This window comes from Equus quagga, chromosome 17, assembly GCF_021613505.1.
Source record: "Equus quagga isolate Etosha38 chromosome 17, UCLA_HA_Equagga_1.0, whole genome shotgun sequence".
NCBI lineage: Eukaryota > Metazoa > Chordata > Mammalia > Perissodactyla > Equidae > Equus > Equus quagga.
Window position 1 is genome coordinate 41,934,274 of NC_060283.1, and position 18,245 is coordinate 41,952,518.

The 18,245-nt window shown below is 40.6% G+C and overlaps 1 protein-coding gene across 1 annotated transcript in view; it reads left to right on the forward strand.

Moving 5' to 3' along the window:
- The window catches only part of DNER (delta/notch like EGF repeat containing), a 301,418-nt gene that overhangs the window by 128,398 nt on the left and 154,775 nt on the right, over positions 1 to 18,245 (forward strand). The window lies entirely within an intron of this gene.

Below are 18,245 nucleotides of genomic sequence, written 5' to 3' on the forward strand. Positions count from 1 at the left end.
ACCCTATTCCCTCTTGATTTAGGCCTGACCTAGGGCCCCTGGGCACAGAACCTCAGCCAACGATTTACCACTTATGAGCCTCCAACTCAGAAGTGAGTCGGGATCCCAACTCTCTTTGGGGTCTCTCTTCCCCACACCCACCCCTCCTCTGTGTGTCACTTCTGACTTTTCACTCTTTCTCAAACGTGGTTACATCTGTGATTTAACCTTCTCTAAACTGCCACATGTCCAATTAATTGCTTTCCAATTCCTCTGCCCTGGAGTAGAAAAGGCCTTGAGAAAGCATGACCCCTCACCCCCCGCCTCCTCCTCCCAAGGGCTCTCCTTGGGCAGTTTCCAGAGGACCACCTTCCCCTAGGTCAGCATTCTGACTGCATCCTGCCAGTTGTCTTCATCCCTCACCCAGCAGAGAGTACCTTTGCGGTTGGAACTTGCAGCTCTAGCCCATTAGCATGTCAGTATCATCAGCTGCTGTATTGGAGGTTGTTGCATCGTATAGCTTCGACTCAAAGACACAAGCTCGAGTCTGGAGTCTACCATCCCAGTCCGATGCACCCAAGCAGCCCTGGCCTCCTGCTGTTAATACCTTCTCCTGTCCAATTGTACATTCCAACAATCCTCACCTGGAGGATGGGGTTGGGGGGAGGAGGGAGGGACCGTCTCTCAGGGTAGTTGGGAGGATTAAGTGAGAAAAATGCTTGTGGAAGTATAAATTACAAACGTTAAGGATGATTCTAGGGTACTTTCTCTATTTTTTCTGAGATACACTAAATATTTTGCTAAATTAAATGGAAAATATACATGAAGATTTATTCTCCAAGATATATTTGATGCAAATATCATAATGAAGATAAATTCATAAAATGAAATGCTCAGCTCGATATAATTTGTATTGCATTTTATATTTGACTAACCCTCTCTGATGAGAAGGGCATTTCCCAATCTTTGGATATTCAACTGAGGGAGCAGGGATTTTATTAGGTGGAGAGAAGGTAAGGAGAAGTCAGCTTGGGGAATGGATATGTTGGAAGAGGATAGAAGGGTGTTTACCTTGGGGCTGGTGTTTGGCTTAAGGTGGATGCTAGATTATCAGTTGGAAATTGTGTGATGGGGTATTGTCAAGAGTCAAGTCTATATTTTACCCAGCAGTACGTTCCAAGTAACTATTATCTACTTCCATATCTATTGTAACAATTTATCTAAAAGGAAATAATTTGTATATTTTGATAAACAGTTTCAACTTTATTTTATAGTGATCTTTTAAGTTTTCTTTTTAGTAGATTAACCTGCCTTTCTCTGACATGAGCTAACATTTCAAGAGTATTTATGAGCCATCACTACTCTTTAAAATGTCATTAATGTTACCAGAAGATATCCATTTGAAATGTTAGCTTACATTTTATACCACTTTTGGTTGTAACATAACTGTGACTTTAGACCGATATTGGGGATAGGGTTGGAGGTTAATAGAGAAGGATTTTCTGGCATTAATATAAATTTATTCTTTTGAGATACAAGGAATTTTCTGAACTCCAACAGAATTTGAGCTCATTTTGCTAGCAAAAAATTTCATGGAAAAAAATGTATCTTTGGTCGAAATGTATTGTTCCTTAGAGAAAGAATTAAAGAAATGTAATTTGACATATTAATAACTAAATTAAGGAATTCTTTCTCAAAAATTATACATTAGTTTATGATGAAGAGACAATGATTTTGAGTAACGTTCTTTATTTCTCTAAACCATTATTTTCTACTTTGAAAATTTATGATTTGATACCTTTTTAAATTTCCTAACTTGAGTTAAGTGTTTCATGTGGCTTTATAATGGAGATCACAATCTTTTAGTGTTATTCTTTTTAAAGGAAGCAGACACTCTTATCACGAGCTCTTCTGAGGGAGAATAGCCAGCTTCCTAACAATGATAAATTGGCTACACCTACACACTGCAAGCTAGTCCTTTTAAAAACTCTTTTTATCTTAAAGAAACAAGATTTATCTTTTGTAATCATCGCGGAAGCCTTGTGCTTACTACATTGACATGTGTTTAACATTCTTTTTGTTTAATTTTGTTAAAAGCAGCTTTTTAAAATAATTCACTTTTACAATCCTGGGCTCTGTAGACATAAATACATTTTAGCTAAGAACTGAAAGACTATTTTGAAGAGTACAACCGCATTCATTTGACAGATGAGCAAACTGATGCTGGTGCAGGTTGGACCAAATTTCCATGCCAAAGGGAGAGTCAGGTTCCAGAACTGTGTTGCTGTGTTTAGTCACACAGGTCCTTTGTAGAAAGAAACGTGAATTCACTTTCAGGAATTAAGTGTCTCCTCTCTCTCCCTTACTGTCAATGGATCCCACAGACATAACTGATGACCAAAGGTGTTTTAATATTTAATATGCAAAGGTACAACAGAGCAGAGGAGTCCCTTCTGTGTCTTTGAGAAACACACTTGGTTGCTTTACACAAATATTCTTTTTTAAAAGTTTACTGCTGAGGGCGTAATGCTAATATTCTACACATTCCAGGTGATGACAATGTACTTATATTGGAGCTATTTCGGTGCCACTACATTTAGTTCTTTTTACAGTTTTCTTTTATTACCATTGCCCTGTGAATATTTATAATGTTTCATAGAAAGAAAGAACTGATGTTACATTTTACAGTGTGTGCTCTTCCGTCTGTGCCTCAGTGCAGCAACCTCTTTCTCCTGTGTTGTCACCCAGTTCCAACTCTTCTGTCCTCTCCTGAATTATCCCTTCTGTTTTTCTGAAATATGTCTCCTCCAAATATATTATTTGCCTTATGCAATGTTTTGGGGTAAATGGCTAAATTGACCTTTGTTTAGCCTTGTCTGCTCCATGGGAAGCATGTGAGGTGCTCATTAGCTCCCGAAGTGATTCATTGGCTAATAGTTTGCATCCCCAAAGAGGAGAGATTCCTTGCTCCAGTGGCATTTCCATGAAATGCAGTTGTGGCTTGCCTGTCTTATGTAAGGTAATCTTTTCCTTAACTTGGGGTTGCTTGGAAACATTGCTGTGATGCATGATCTCAGGGGTGAGGGCCAAACCAGCCGTCTGGCGTGTGGCCTCTGTGTTAGAAAGCTGTTGGAGGTCACATATCCTTAGAATGAAAGCCCCATTGGACTTCTTCGTGAGGCTTTTATTTCCTCCTGTCACCTGCCCTTGGGCATAACTTCCCCTCTCTTCCACACGGTGGACCTCTGCCCTGTCCACCCGCTGCCTGTCCCATCCCCGCCAGGACCGCCCCCCTCCTCCCGCTCCATCCTCTCCATGCCTCAGACCTCCAAGTCTATCCCTCAAGACCTCATTTAAACTGTCCTCATTTGGAGTGGTTTGGGAGAAAGGGGCCTGCCAAAGCTTCTACTCTACATGCATTCTCAAATCTCCTTCAACTCTTACAAACACGCAGACAAACATGGAGTGTTCTCGTGGTTAGTTCTCCTTTTGTTCAGAAACCCCAGCAAGGCCTGCCTGTTTTACCCACACTTCTGTCTCCCTACTTGATCAGGGAATCCCCGCTTTCTCCTTCACACTTCTCTTTTATCGTCTGTGTTTATTGCTACCTCAGTCTGGTATTTTATCTCTTTCCTCTTCTTTGAAATTATTTTCTTTTTGATCCAGCTCCTTCCTCTCTCTATTCTTTCTTTACAGTGGTCTAGCTGCCTATTGGCTTTTTTCTCTTCCCTCATTCTGTTCTTCTGTTCATAGCCCACTATTTTTTTCTATCACTTTTACCACATTTGTAGAATTCTTTCTTACAGTTTTTACTATATTTTTAATGTCTAATTTATATTATAAAAAATAAGCATTTTTCTGTTTAATCCAGGCCAGTGGTGTTTCATTCATGACCTACTAAAGAGCTGCTCTGATAATGTTAAATTCACTTTAACTTCTCGAAGAAATGAATGGTGAGAGCTGTGGCCTGTGCGAATGTCCTTGAAGGAGCTGGAATCACTTCTTCAGGATTATAGCTCCTAAATTAGCCACACAACTCTGAAAATCGCTGACTTCCGGGTCTTTGTGTCTGATGTCTTAACTGGGTTAGAAGCATTCCCAGTCTGCCCATGACCCTTTTGTACCTCCTGGAGAGTGCTTTCAGTTTCCTTGATGCTAAATTTCTAGTTTAAGAAGATTCTTGTCATGCAAAACGAGTTCCAAAGCAGTGCATTCTCTTTATTGTCTTCTCTTGAGAACGGAGGAGGAATAATGTGGTACTTTCGCAGGTACAGTGAAGGTTAAGACTTTCTTTTACTGAGGTAGTAAGACTGTGCTGGTGCAATGGACCGTCACAGCTCCGAGGGTGTAGATCTTTATGGACTTACCTGATACATTTATCATCACTGGCATCATGATGCTCCATGGAGATAGTCTTTTGTAGTCTCACAGTTTATACTGATGTGTTCTTTTTTAAAAAAATGCAATTTTTCGGTACACAACCAACTGATGCTGTTATTCTGACTCAGAAGTTCCTAATCTGGACTCAATTGGCCTCTGGTTTTGCAGCAATCATGGGGTCAAAGCTCACTTCATGGATTCCCATAAATCTCCTGAAGATGCACTGCAGACTTTTATATGTTTATGCAAATTTCTTAGGGGAGAGCCAAAAGTTCATTGAATTCCCAAAGACATCTGAGTCCAAAAATGTTAGAATCACCACTTCAAGCTGTGTGTGTGATCATGTGAGAGTATGTATGTTTTTCAACATTCTCTACTCATCCAATGACATTTCCTTTGATGGATTTACGGTACTTGCCAAGGCTCCATATCAAGGAACTTAACCTAGTTTTATTTACTTACACTTTTAGGCAGAAAGGCTGTAGGAAATACTCAGTGTATTCGTTTAGAAGTACGCATCCATGCCTCTTATTTCCTGGGCGCTGTGCTAGTCTGGAAAGGCAGATGATTTAGGTGTGGTCTCTAAGTGCATGGGGCAAGAAAGGTGGAGACAGGGGACTTGCAAAAGTGGGATTCCGAAGAGGGAGCACCTAAGCCTGCCGGGGGGAGGTGGGGCAGGCTAGGTATTCTCCTTGGCTGTACAAAGGTCAGTGTATGGCATTTTGATGGCACAGGAGTCTGTGACTTTAAGATAATTTAATAATAGTGCTAGAAATTGACTAATAGCTATAGCAACTGGAAGTAGAATATCATTTCAACAAGCATATAACAGAACCTTTGAAAATCCTGTCTACTCCTCCAACTGCCTCTCATCTTGCATGTGAACAAATTTGTATAAAGTTCAACACTCGAGGTGTGAATTTTATTTCCTAGGTTCTCTGTTTATCCTCAACAGGCAAAGGAAGGACCTTCTAGTCTTTGACATCACTTTCCAGGTAGTCCTTTGGAACCCTTTAATAAAGCTCTATTTCTTATTCTTGAACTCTCTCTCTCCCTTCCCTTCTGAGTAAATGATTCCTATAAGCCTTGTCCTTTAACATGTAAGTTTCAAAAGTTTAGCTGGCATTGGGTGTCTCATCTTGTAAATTTGATGAGAAGAGGGATTTGGGCAAAAGTCCTCCCAAAAACCAGGGAACACCATGAAGACGGTACTGGTTGGAGTAAGGGCAGTGCGCAGTATTCAAAGGGGAAAAGTTCCAACAGAAACATAGAGACAGGAGATTTTTAACGTCACAGTTTGGCTGGAGAATTCCCTGAAGCCATGCATAGTGGCCAATATAAATTTTTTTGCATGTGCCTATTTCAGCACTTCAGGCATCGGATCTCTAGATGGGTCTTACTTTATCTCAGCCATTTATTGATGAATTCTTTTGTATTGTGCTTAGGAGTTAAAAGGAACCAGGAGATAGATAAGCCAGACACTGCTTTTCCCCAACTGCTGTTTTTCTCCATCTTGTTACCGGCTGGCTTCCAGCTCCTTGTGACTGCTCCCTGGCCACGAGGACCATGTGGAGCAGCCAAGATCTGGCTCCCTGTGGAAGACTCAGGGATGGGAGTGCAAGGCAGGGGTGGGAAGAGACATGGGCCGGGTACAGACCAAGGCATATCAGAAGAAAGGATTCCCACGTGGAGTAAAGTTGCTTAGCATTCGTTTTCCTCTTACTTGTCAGAAAAGGCCACTGAGAGATGCAGAATCAAATTAGTGATTCACTTCTTGCAACTCATCTTTCTTCTACTCACTCTTTAAGTTATATTTTTCCTAGCTCTGATGTCCATTTTAACTTGTATTTCACTATTTAAAGATGTGTATTTTCTGTAAGCACTTCAGATCTCGTGGAATAAGTTCGGATATAAAGAAAGAAGATATTGGTTGGAGCACTTAAAATTTCAGAATATTCTTTATTATATATTGAATATCTTCGTTGATGATGATATTTTTTTAGGTCAGTTAGTATAAGGACAGATATTTGCATCCTAACTCTGATCCAGTAAAGCAGGGTTGATTCTCTAAATCATATTAACTTATCTTTCTTAACGCGTTTTTCTTGTATACAGGCTGCTGCTGGGCTATTTTTCCAAAATCATCCCTTAATTCTTGTAACATCAGACGCTGCATGCTCCAGATCTGCTTAGTTGCCTGAAGCCTTCAGTCTCTAGGTCATTCTTAAACGAGCCTGCAATGTTTTATTAGCTCTTATTGGTGGAGGTGGATCGAGCATACATCTTACATCTAAATCTGGGTTTCCGAGATCTCTGGCCCCTTGGCTGTACATTGATCTGGAACCTTCCCTTCTACGTCCACAGGTACTGAACCTCCTCCAGCTTCTTGGAGTGAAATCTAATTTCCTACAAGTCTAGGGCCCCACTGTCCTTAGTTCCACCTTCACAGCTGTCATCCTGTCCAGCTGCCATGCCCATGGTAGGCCCCCGTCTCTGTGGTCTGGCACCTGCCTTCATGATAACCCCAGCCGTTCTGCCTCAGACCATATCGAGCCCATCTATACTGATGCCAGTCCCAAGTGAGGCTACATTGTCCCCACACTGAATCTTGTGGTTTGGATTGCTTGCTGGTCACCCTTTCCAGATGTACATCTCACCCCCACCCTGAAATTTCTCATTTGTTCCTCTCTCTGCACAGCTGGCATCATTTTTCCCCAGTTCTGTCTCCCTCTTCTTCTTCCAACATCCAGTCTTCTCCAAAGATTATAAAATCTTTGCTTTACTAGCTGTTGAAGTCTGTTTTCTCTCTGTCAATCGCATTTACAGCTAGGATCACACAGCACAGTGTCTGAATGTTCCTTCGCCTCTTTTTCTTTGTATATTGGTTTTATGTCTTTGATTAGACTGTAAACTTCTAGAGAGAAGGGACCATGTCATAGCTCCTTGCATCGTGATGGCCACATGGTAGTCACCTGGGTGATTAAATTTTGTTCATATGTAACAGCTATCTGGCTCAGTAAAGGCCACGTGGAGAAAATTTCCAGATGCAAATGTCAATCTTAAGAATTCCTTGTCGATTTTCACAACCCATCTCTGTGACATTTAAACTTTCCCCCCTTTTATTACATGAAAAGTATTTTAGAGGATCAAATGCAAAAAAAAAAAAAAAAAAAAGAAGAAGAAAGAAAGAAAGAAAGAAACTTTTCATCATTCTTTTGGGAATGCTACATTTTGCATTTTGTTCTTTAAGAAACCTTGCTCTGGGGACCACGGGTGAAATAGAGCTTGGAAAAGATACCAGCTATAGAATCATTAACATCTTCTTTTGCTAAAAGTTTAAGATTTAACAGAGAAAATGCAAATATTTCACCTTTTCATGGTCATCTTAAAACCACAGTTGAATATGGTCTACTGAACTCCCTGCAATAGAGGCGGGAAGAGAACTTGGAAATGTTCAAATAGAAAGCAATAGTTGAAAGAGAACAAAAGCTGTTGGAGTACAAGGCTGCCCTGAACAGCATAATTTAGATAAAATTCTTAGAGCTCACATTTACCTAGTTGGAAGAGTTCTATAAATTTAAGTTTTACTTAAACTTTACTTCAATATTATCAGCAATCAGGATTATTCTTTTTTAATCTTCTTTTTGTTATTGGCAATGAATATTAGGATTTTTAAAAATTAGTTGGCTTTGAATATCAATGCTTTGCTCCTACCTTCCTGAATATTGTCATGGTCAGCATCATTTATTTATTGGTGCCTATTCATTGTGGTGATAAACCAAGTGTTGTTTAAAAAAAAGCATTATATTATGGACCCATGTGGTCTTTATAGTGGACGGTCTAAGGTTCACTGGGCCCCACTGAGTGTTGGCTTCCCAGGCTGTGGTGGAATTGAGGCAGATGACCAAAGATGAATGAGGTGTTTCTCCTACCCTTCAAGACAGTCCCTGGAATTGGTTTCATAGAAAGGCGGATTGCTGGTCTACCCACAGACCTGACTGCTCCACAGCAGAATCCTTCACAAGCTCCTCAGGTCATTCTTTTGCACACCATAATTTGTGCAAATTCTAGGAATTAATCAAGAAGTAAAAGACAACCATATGGGAGAGTAAAACCAGTCCTAGTCCTTGCATATGAGCCTGACTGTAAGTGCCCAAGGTGCTCTCTAGACTTTGAGCACAAGTTTCAGAATTTAAGAGCACAAAGAGACTGCGGGTAATTCTCCCGTAACTCGGGCCTGATGCATTAGGTGGAAAGGTTTGCTTGGTTTTGAGAAGCAAACTCAAGCTATGTCTTTATAACTATAGATTCTCCCTCTCTCTCCCTATTCTGCCTCATTTTCTCTCCCTCTCCCTCAGCCTTTTATTTAAGAAGTAAAGATAGCACATTTTACTTATAGTTCAATTTGGAAAAATTAAATAGTAAGGAAAATTATTTTTATGTTTTAAAGAATTTTTTGTTAACTCTGGAAAGAAATACCTTATTACTTAACTGACACTTGTGAATTTTAACCCAAATGTTATCCACAAATTTTGATTAAAATATTTCTTTAGAACTTTCCTTGCTCTTTTAACTCGGAGACAGACCTTAGGGCTTTGCCCGTTTACCGTCAAAAGCTTTTCTTAGCGTCTGTCAGTGCAAATTTCAACTAAGAAAGTAATTTCTTTAATTGCCTTTTGTACAGTCAAATTTCAGCTGCTCAATAGCATCTCTTCCCTTTCTTTTTCCTAAGGAGGAGGGAAAGGAGAGAGGGAGGGAGACAGGGAGAGAGGGAAGGAGAAAGAGGAAGGGTGAGGGAGAGAGAGCAGAGGAGAGAAAGAGAGATTGGTTCGCAAGGCTAAATGCATAACCCCCTGGGACTATGGTTTTCTCTCCCCAGAAAGTCATTTTCCAAGTTACTCTCTTTTGAAAAATAGAAAAAGGCCCTATTGTCTATTTCTTACTATAAAAGTAATATATACGAGAAAGATAAGAAAAATGGAAACGTACTTTCCTGTAATTCCCCCATCCCTCCACTGGCAACCAGTGTTTACATTTTGTGGTATTTTCTTGCAGATTCTTTTCTTTGTATGACAGTGTATGCTTGTAGACACACACTTTTTTGGAAAGAAGAACACGTTCATATGCTGTCTGGTTATTTGCTTTTTCACTTAATGTATCACTGACATTCTCTTGTGTTCATAAATATAAACCTATAGCACTTTTCTTAATGGTGGTATGATGTTCCATTGAATCAATGTACTCTAATTTATTTAATCAATATGTTCTTGTTAAACAATTAACTCCTTCCTTTCTTTCTTCCTGTCTTTTGCCTCATTAGACAGAATTTCAAACATCATCATTAACTCCTCTTTGTATCTTTTCTGATAATGTATTTGGGCTAATTTTACAGGTATGGAATTTACTGGATCAAAGGATTTGAACATTGTAATGACAAATTTGATGTATATTATCAAATTGTCCTTAGCTTTCTTCCAATTTGTACTCACGACAGCCAGTTTCTCTTTGGAATTGTGCTTGTTCCCCTTCCAGTAACTTTGGCTAGATGCTGTTAACTACATCTAACTTGGAATTTACATTCATCTCTTAGCAACTTCCTTAACAACCTGAAACTCTTAGGGATCTCCTAAAGGAGAAAAGTGGTCACTAACTGCTTCCAGAAAAATGACAGTACACATCTCTTTAAGCGGAAGATATGTAAAGTGGTTTCATCAAAATATCACATTTACACATCAGAGTAATGGTAAATGTAATGGTTTCATTGTATTGTTGCCTTTATACGTCAAAGTAAATATAAAATAGTGAGAGGAGGATGGGGAATGAACTAGGGGTTGCTGCTGTCGGGTCCCTATCACATTGTCAAGTTCTGGTGACATTTTTACCATTTAATTTTATGCAAAGAACATTCATATTCCAGGAGATTACAACCCTTGATTTCATTTCCATCTTCATCTCTTAGTTTCTTTTGCTTCCCTTCTTAAATACCCTAAAGATAGATACTTAAGTTCCATTTATCATAGACTTTAAAAAAGTTTTTATTGAGGTCACGTTGGTTTATAACATTATGTAAATTTCATCTGTGCATCATTATATTTCAGCTTCTGTATAAACTGCATCGTGTTCACCAGCAAAAGTCTAGTTTCCATCCATCACCATATACATGTGCCCTTGTACCCCTTTTTGCCCTCCCCCATCATAAACTTTTCGTGAGGTCAGGATTATTCCATGAGAATGGGGCAAAGCATTTTCCAGAAAAGACAAATGTTTTGAAAACCTGTCAGGGACACTTTAGAGACGATCACTTGATTTTGACACAAAATCATGGTAGTTGTAATTATTTTTCACAAAGACCTTGGGCATAAAACTCAGAGCAACAAGTAAGTGGACTGAAGTAGGGCACGTCAGCAGGAGAAATTGTCTAGTTTTTGGTGAGGAATATAAATAATTAAGATTACGTTTCAAAAAGACTCGCTTGCTTTCTCCTCTCTAATGCTCTCTCTGACATTTGGGTTTTGAATGCCATGATATTTTTGGTATTCACATGCATCCTTAACAAGCAGTGCTCTCTTGGCTGTCCTGTTTTAACACTGTAATTGTGAGTTTGACCTACAAAAATTTATATTTGCTTGGTAGACAAATGGAAAATCTCCTTAAATAAATACACTGACAAATACTGTTTGGCTCCATCACTAATAACAGAGCACCGCCTCTGGAACAGGACCATGTTAAAAAAACAGGCTCTACATCATCTGCTCATCTTTGCACATCCCTGTTTATCATCAACAAACATTTATTGATTAATTACTTTGTGTAGGACGCTGTGCTCAATACTGGGAATACAAAGAAATAGAAGGTCCCAATTCCTGACTTTGAGAGATTTTACCTTCCAGGCAGACAGGATATACTCATTACGTCACCCAGATAAATCTTGTTGTCCCATGACTCAGTCTTGTTCATAAAGTCACATTCAAATAAACATAGTCTAGTAGCCAAAAAATGAATTGAGCCACTTTAAACTTTATTCATCTTTTTGAGGAAATGTGAATAGGAGTGGGAAAAATGCATTCCTTCTGTGCAGCAAAGACATGAACAATCTTATCTTCCCCCTCTGATCTCTTAATCATCCCTGTGTGTTTGGCACTTGCTTTGTGAAATTCTCTCTCCCACACTCAACATCGACTCTCCCAAACCTCAGCCCAACAGCCAGCCTTTGAGGCTTTTCCTTCCTTCCTCTTCCTGTTCTTTCAGCTCTTTCTTTGGTATATCAGTGTAGCCTCTCTGTTGTTTGTTTTTAGTTCTTTTCTCTGTCTTGTCTATGACCTCGTTTCTCTACTACCGAGAACTTGCCTGGGACCTGACCTAGCAAGCCAGTCCTTCCCCCTGAGGAGCTGAAGTAAAAGGCAGAGTGTAAATGTTCACATAATAAATGTGACTCTTGTTAGATATTAATGATTTTGTGATGGTGTTGCACGTAAAGTGGTAAGTGAGAAGACACAGGAGTGTATATTAAATATCAGATGAATTGTACAGTCAATTTAAGGGTTACATGAACTCAGAAGGGAAAAATTGTCATCAACAGGAAAGTTGAGGCTTTAGACTTCTGTATCTTGAGCTTGGCCTTGAACTAAAGACTAAGTATGAGAGGGAAGGACGTTCAGCATAAGAGGAGTGGTGTGAGCAATGTGGGAGGGAGAATGCATGTGTTTTAGAATAATAGAGGATAAATTTGGCTTGAGCAGTGGATTTCAGTAAGCAAGTGATAAAAAATTAGCAAGAGGAGAGGATGTGGGAGCCAGACTGTAAAGGGGGTTTCATACTGTTTGAGGGGTTTGTATTTAGCTTGTAGGCCATGGTGACCAAGGTTTTAAGCAGGGGAGGACGTGCAGGTCATGACAATGGTGGTGGTATAATATGATGAGTCCTGTGGAGTGGCTTTTGGTGGTGAAAACGAAGGGTCACAATCCTCTGGGAGTGGCAGCAGAAAGCAGGACAGTGGGTACCAGAGACATTGTGAAGCTAGATTCTCTAGATGGGGTTGTATGTCAGGGAAGCAGGGTCAAAAGTGACAGATTTCAGGGTTTCAAGTTGGGAGGGGTTTTAAATACAAATATACCACGTTGGAAAGAAAGACTCTCTTTCAGGAAGAGCAGTTGCGTTCAGTGTAGACGAGTTTGTGACACTCAGCAGGCAGTGGGGAAACAGAACCCCAATTCAGGGGGGAATCTAGGGCTGGAGACGGAGACTTGGGACTCGTCTGCATGGAGGTTAGAACTGAAGCTACTGGGCAGGAAGGAAGATGTCAAGAGAGAAGGTGCAGGTGGAGAGGGGATGGGGAAGTGCCAGTGTTTAGCTGTGTGTAGCATTAGGGAGGAGAGAGTGAAGGAGCCAAAGAGCAGGGCAACTCAGGAAGAAAATGGTGGGAGTGAGTGGGAGGGGAAAAGGGAATCAGAGGGGAATTTCACAGTTCCAGATCTTAAAGGCAGAGTTATTTTGGCCATAAATTCTGAGTGTGGCCTTCCCATCTCTGATGAGGCAGTTCCTCCTGCCTGTGAGTCAGGCCCCAAGCCTTGGTATCAGCCTTGAACGTTTTTCTTTCACTTCCCACATCGGTGTACCAGGACATCCCTTTGGCTCCGACTTCAGTGTATCCCGAATCTGACCACACCCCTCGGCCCCCACTGCTCTACCTGGCCCAGGCCCCAGCCCCTCTCACTTGATTGGCCTCCCTGTTTTGACCCTGCCCACTACAATGGAACCATATTTGGGGAGGGCCATATCCTGTCCCCTGTCTGCTCACAACCCCATAGCGTCTCCCGTTTCACTCAGAGTGGAAGCCAAGACTTAAAGTCCTTGTTAAAGTCCTTGTTAAAGTCCTAACAAGGTTGTCCTTTAATTCTCTGACCTCGTCTTCTACAACTCTCCCTCTTGCTCTTACCACCTGAACTATTTCTAGAACTTCCCAGGCATCGTCCCCTCTGAGGGCCTTGGTACTGGCTGCCCCATCGCCTTGGCTCACTCCATTACCTGCTTCGTGTCCTTGCTTACCTGCCGCCTTCTTTGTTTGGCCTGTCTTGACCACCCTCTTGTACAACTGCAACCTCCCTTCTCTTCGTTTGTGCCCCAAGTACTCCACACGACCTTACTCTGTCCTCCTTTTCCCCCATAGAACTTACCACTTTCTAACAGAGAATATAATTTACATGTTTATTAACTGTCCTGCCAGAATGTAAGTGCATGAGGGCAGGAAACTGTGTCTGGCCTGGTCACGTTGTATCAGAAGAACTTCATGCAGGGCCTGGTTCATAGTAGGCCGTAAATATTTAGTGAATGAATGACTGAATAAATTCAATATCGAATTATTGAATTACTGATAAGTTATCAGAGGAGGATTATTTTGTAAGTGTGGAAACGCAACTTAAACTTGCTTATGCAAAACAACCGAAGAACCAGCAAGCAAGTATTATGGGTGAGAGTCCCATGCAGCTGAAAGTCCAGGTGTGGATCTGGTTTCAATAAGTAGCTCAGAAAATTTAATCAGGCAGATTTCCTGCAAGAAAATTACAACCCTCGGAAACATTGGGTTTTGGCTGGTTTTAGATTTCGTGCATCTGATCTTATTTTATAGAATATGTCGTTGATAAACATACACCTGCATCCATCCATCACATGTAGATACACACATAGACACACATATGTGTGTACAGACACACAGGTGCACACACACGGATGCTCATTTGTGTATATACATGTCCACAGACGCACATTCATACGTGATTTGCACATACAGAGATGCACAGACGCATGTACACACAGATATGGTTTAAAGGATTTGATAGGTAGGTAACTGTGAAAGGTTATAGCTTGGAGCATGTGAGTGAGCATGTAAGGGTGCATAAGGCCGGGCAGTTATTTTGCAAAGAACGGGAGTTTTTAGAATTGGCAATAATGCTAGTATTTATGTGGAGGATATAATGCACAGCTAATATTCATGAATAAAAGACAATCAGTAAATTAATGAATTAATTTGTCATTAACGTGGTAGTTGTATTTTAAGGAGCATTTCCTTCAGAATATGAAAGTGTGGTTGGCTTCTATGAATAAGCGTGATTCCAAGGCTTGCCTTTCACACTGGGGAGCCGGGTCTCCTCTTATGGTGGCAGGCCACCCTTTTACCAAGCCAGGGGCCTACAATTAGTGTTAGAAATGGAAGCTAGGAAAGAGTGACATCACTTGATGTGTTTGAGCATTTTTTCTTTGTTTAGGATAGGAACAAAGGTTCATTTAGTTTTGTTTTGTTTTTGAACATCCGCCTTACTCACTGATTCTGGTTAGATTTTCCAATAGGGAAGGCTGTCTGTTCAAACAAAGTCAGATTGGGATTTTGGACGTTCCAGGTTGTAAGGGAGACGGATAGAATTTTTAATTTGCTGCGTTGACTCGTACAGGAAGAACCGATTATCAGATAGCGTTCCCAGGACTTTCGTAAAGACCGAATCGTAAATCAAATCTGTTCTGGACAGATAAAGGAAACCCTTTTCAGCCCACTGAGCTGACGGTCACAGTGAATTAAAGAATTTAATTTTGGGGGATTGCTGATTGGGAACAGGGATAATCTGTAATTCATTCTTTTAGGGTAAGCCCCCGAGGCAGGATTGGTGGTATTGTTTGTGGTCTGGAGCAGGGCATGCTTTATAATGAGGCTGGCCTCCTCAATTGGCTTTGGGCTCTGTGTTCAGGGCAGCTCCTGGCTGAGGCTGGAGTCGCTTTGTTCCGTGGTCAGAGCTGTTATTGATTACTCCATCCAGCAGGGCTGTTAGCCAGAGCGGGAGGTCAGCGAAGTGTGTTCCAGTCACCGCCAGCTTTCTTTTCTTGGTTCCTTTTTTTTTTTTTTTTTTATTAATGTTATGATAGATTACAACCTTGTGAGATTTCAGTTGTACATTTTTGTTAGTCATGTTGTGGGTACACCACTTCCCCCTTTGTGCCCTCCCCCGACCCCCCCCTTTTCCCTGGTAACCACCCATCTGATCTCCTTATCAATATACTAACTTCCACCTATGAGTGGAGTCATATAGAGTTCGTCTTTCTCTGACTGGCTTATTTCGCTTAACATAATACCCTCGAGGTCCATCCACGTTGTTGTGAATGGGCCAATTTTGTCTTTTTTTATGGCTGAGTAGTATTCCATTGTGTATATATACCACATCTTCTTTATCCAATCATCAGTTTCTGGGCATGTAGGCTGGTTCCACGTCTTTCTTGGTTCCTTTTTTGTCTTTGCTACTTTCTCCCTCTTGTATCCTTGTGTTTGCAGGCACTACCCTCAGCTCACTTGTCCTCCCTCCCTCTCTCCCTCTTCCTCTTTCTCTCCCTTCTCCCCTCCCCAAAATATTTATTGAGAAGCTACTGAGTTAGGCACCTGCTTGGCGCTGGCAATAGAGCAATAAACAAAACAAACAAAAATCTTTGCCCTCATGAATCTTATGTTTTAGTGGAGTCACAGGTACTAAAGAAATAATTCTACAAATAAATAGAAAATCACAATTGTGATAAGCACACTGTGCTGTGACCGAGTTGATAATAAAAATCTGACATAACTTTAAGGCAGTGGGGATCACTGCCTTGAAGAAAGAGGATTAAGTTGAGATATTAACTAGGAAATGGGGAAACCCTTCCAGGCAGAAGGCTAGAAGTGCATGTGCAAAGGCCCTGTGGCCAGAGAGAATGCATAATATTAGAGGAACTGCAACAAGGCCATGAAGCTGAAGCTCAGAGAGCAAGGGTGAGAGAGGTGGAGATGCAGTGGAGAAGGAGGCTGGGTCAGACTTGCTGGGCTGTGGAGGCTCCGTTAAGATCCTAGTGGCAATGAGGAGCTGTTAAGGGAAGGAGCTGATAAACACATTTATCCTGTGGAAGGTCCCTACTGAAATGTATGCATTTTAACTTGGCAGAAAAGAAGTCATCCTTAAGACAGCAGCTTCCATACCTGACATTCAGGTAGCTGGGGGAGTTGATAAACCCACGGGTGCCTTTGGCCACACCCCCAGAGATTCTGATTCACTTGAGGTACAGCCAAAATAATAGTTTATTAAATAAACTCTGTAGGTAATTCTGATTCTAGGCATTTGTGAGCCAGAGAGGAGAGGGGCCGAGTGGCGGAGACCCTTCTGGAACTCCAGAAAGTGGAACAGATAGATAGGTAAGGCTGCCTCTGGGCATCCTGAGGACTGAGGCTGAGGGCATGACTCTTCTTGTGATGAGAATGCATATATGAGCCAGAAATAGCTCAACCAAAACAGGCTGCATCTGAGTCAGCCTCTCCATACCTCCCATTTTTTTTCTCTCAAATCCTGGCGCATCATTGGAGCTTCATTGCAATACATTGGCTAGGTCTACTTTTAATGCAATAAATGCCTGCACTGAAAAATAAAGTTATTATGCATACATCAAGAAGCAAATGCATCTCAAATTAGGAATCTCACCAAATATTTGTAAATTCAGCTAACTTCTTTCACATGACCTTGAAGTTACCAGACAGTTTTGTCGGTAGCTGCTTAAATAGTGGGATTTTGAATCATAGCAGAGCAAAGAGATGTACTAGAACAAAGGCAATCAAAAGATCATGTTCACAGTGCTTGCAAAAGCCAAGGAGGGAAACGTGTCAATCAACAGCTTTTCATGTGAGCTCATCTGAAGGAAGCCCCCGTTCCCTGACTCCTTAATGTTTATAAAGCCATCCATAGCCCAACTAGCTGTGCATTTCTAATCTCCCATTATCCTCCCATCAACACAGAGGAGTGATTAATTATTTTGGCATTCACAGTAATGCTGTTAATCAGGATGCATTCATTAGGTATTGATGACTGGATATGGTGGGCAACTGTATGTGAGTTCTACAGTAATTTAGCAATTGATTTGCTAGTATTTGATGAGTTGAAACTGCACTAATGGAAGATGAAGTGATGCAATTCTAACTGATTATGAAAACGTGATCAAAAAGACATTGAAAAAGAGATTAAATAAATGAAGAATTTTGATTGTATATTCTGTGTGAGCCAACAGAATTTCAAAGGAAAGTGCAAATTAATTTTCATGTTCTACCAATGAGTATTGAAGAACTGGCATTAAAAAATGTGTCCAATTAGGATGTGGTTTTCATATGCAATGAGGAATTTTCTTTTTGCTTAATGGAGATTCCTCAATGCCAGAAATAGGCACGTGGAGAGATTTGACAGGCCTAGTTGGAAAGTTTGCTTCAAAAAAGGATTTTATAATTTGAATATTTTTATGCCATTATGCCCATTATATTGGCCAGTGTCTCTTGTGTTAATTGATGGTTATACTTTAAAAAAATGTCTTTTAATCCTATGAATTGTAGCCATACTTCACGTTTTCACATATTTTTTCTTCTATGTATTTAATTAAAGCCTAGAGCCTAGTTTTTTAAAGTAGAAGCTAGACATGAATTATTCAAAATGGCAGATAATAAAAGTCTTGTTACTATGATTGTGTGGGGTACTTTTATTGGGACATTATTTTTGAATTCTGGCCATAATTTTTAAAAGTTGCAATAATTTTTTTAAAATTACATTTCAAAGTTTTGACATGAGAGTGGCTGAGTTAGGGGCTCTCTAAATGACCTCCTTGCTTGCATCCTGGCACTGCTGTTTTCTCAGGGGACATACTTTCCCAGAGCCTTTTCCTCAGATCTACACAAGTCTAAGTTCCATTCGGGACTCCACTGTAAGTAGATGTTGGTTGTTGATGTTGCAGTTGTTGATAGTGATGGTGATGGTGGTAATGACAGTGATGGTGGTGATGATAGTGTTGATGATGATAGTGATGATGGTGATGATGGTAGTGATGATGATGGGGGTGGTAGTGGT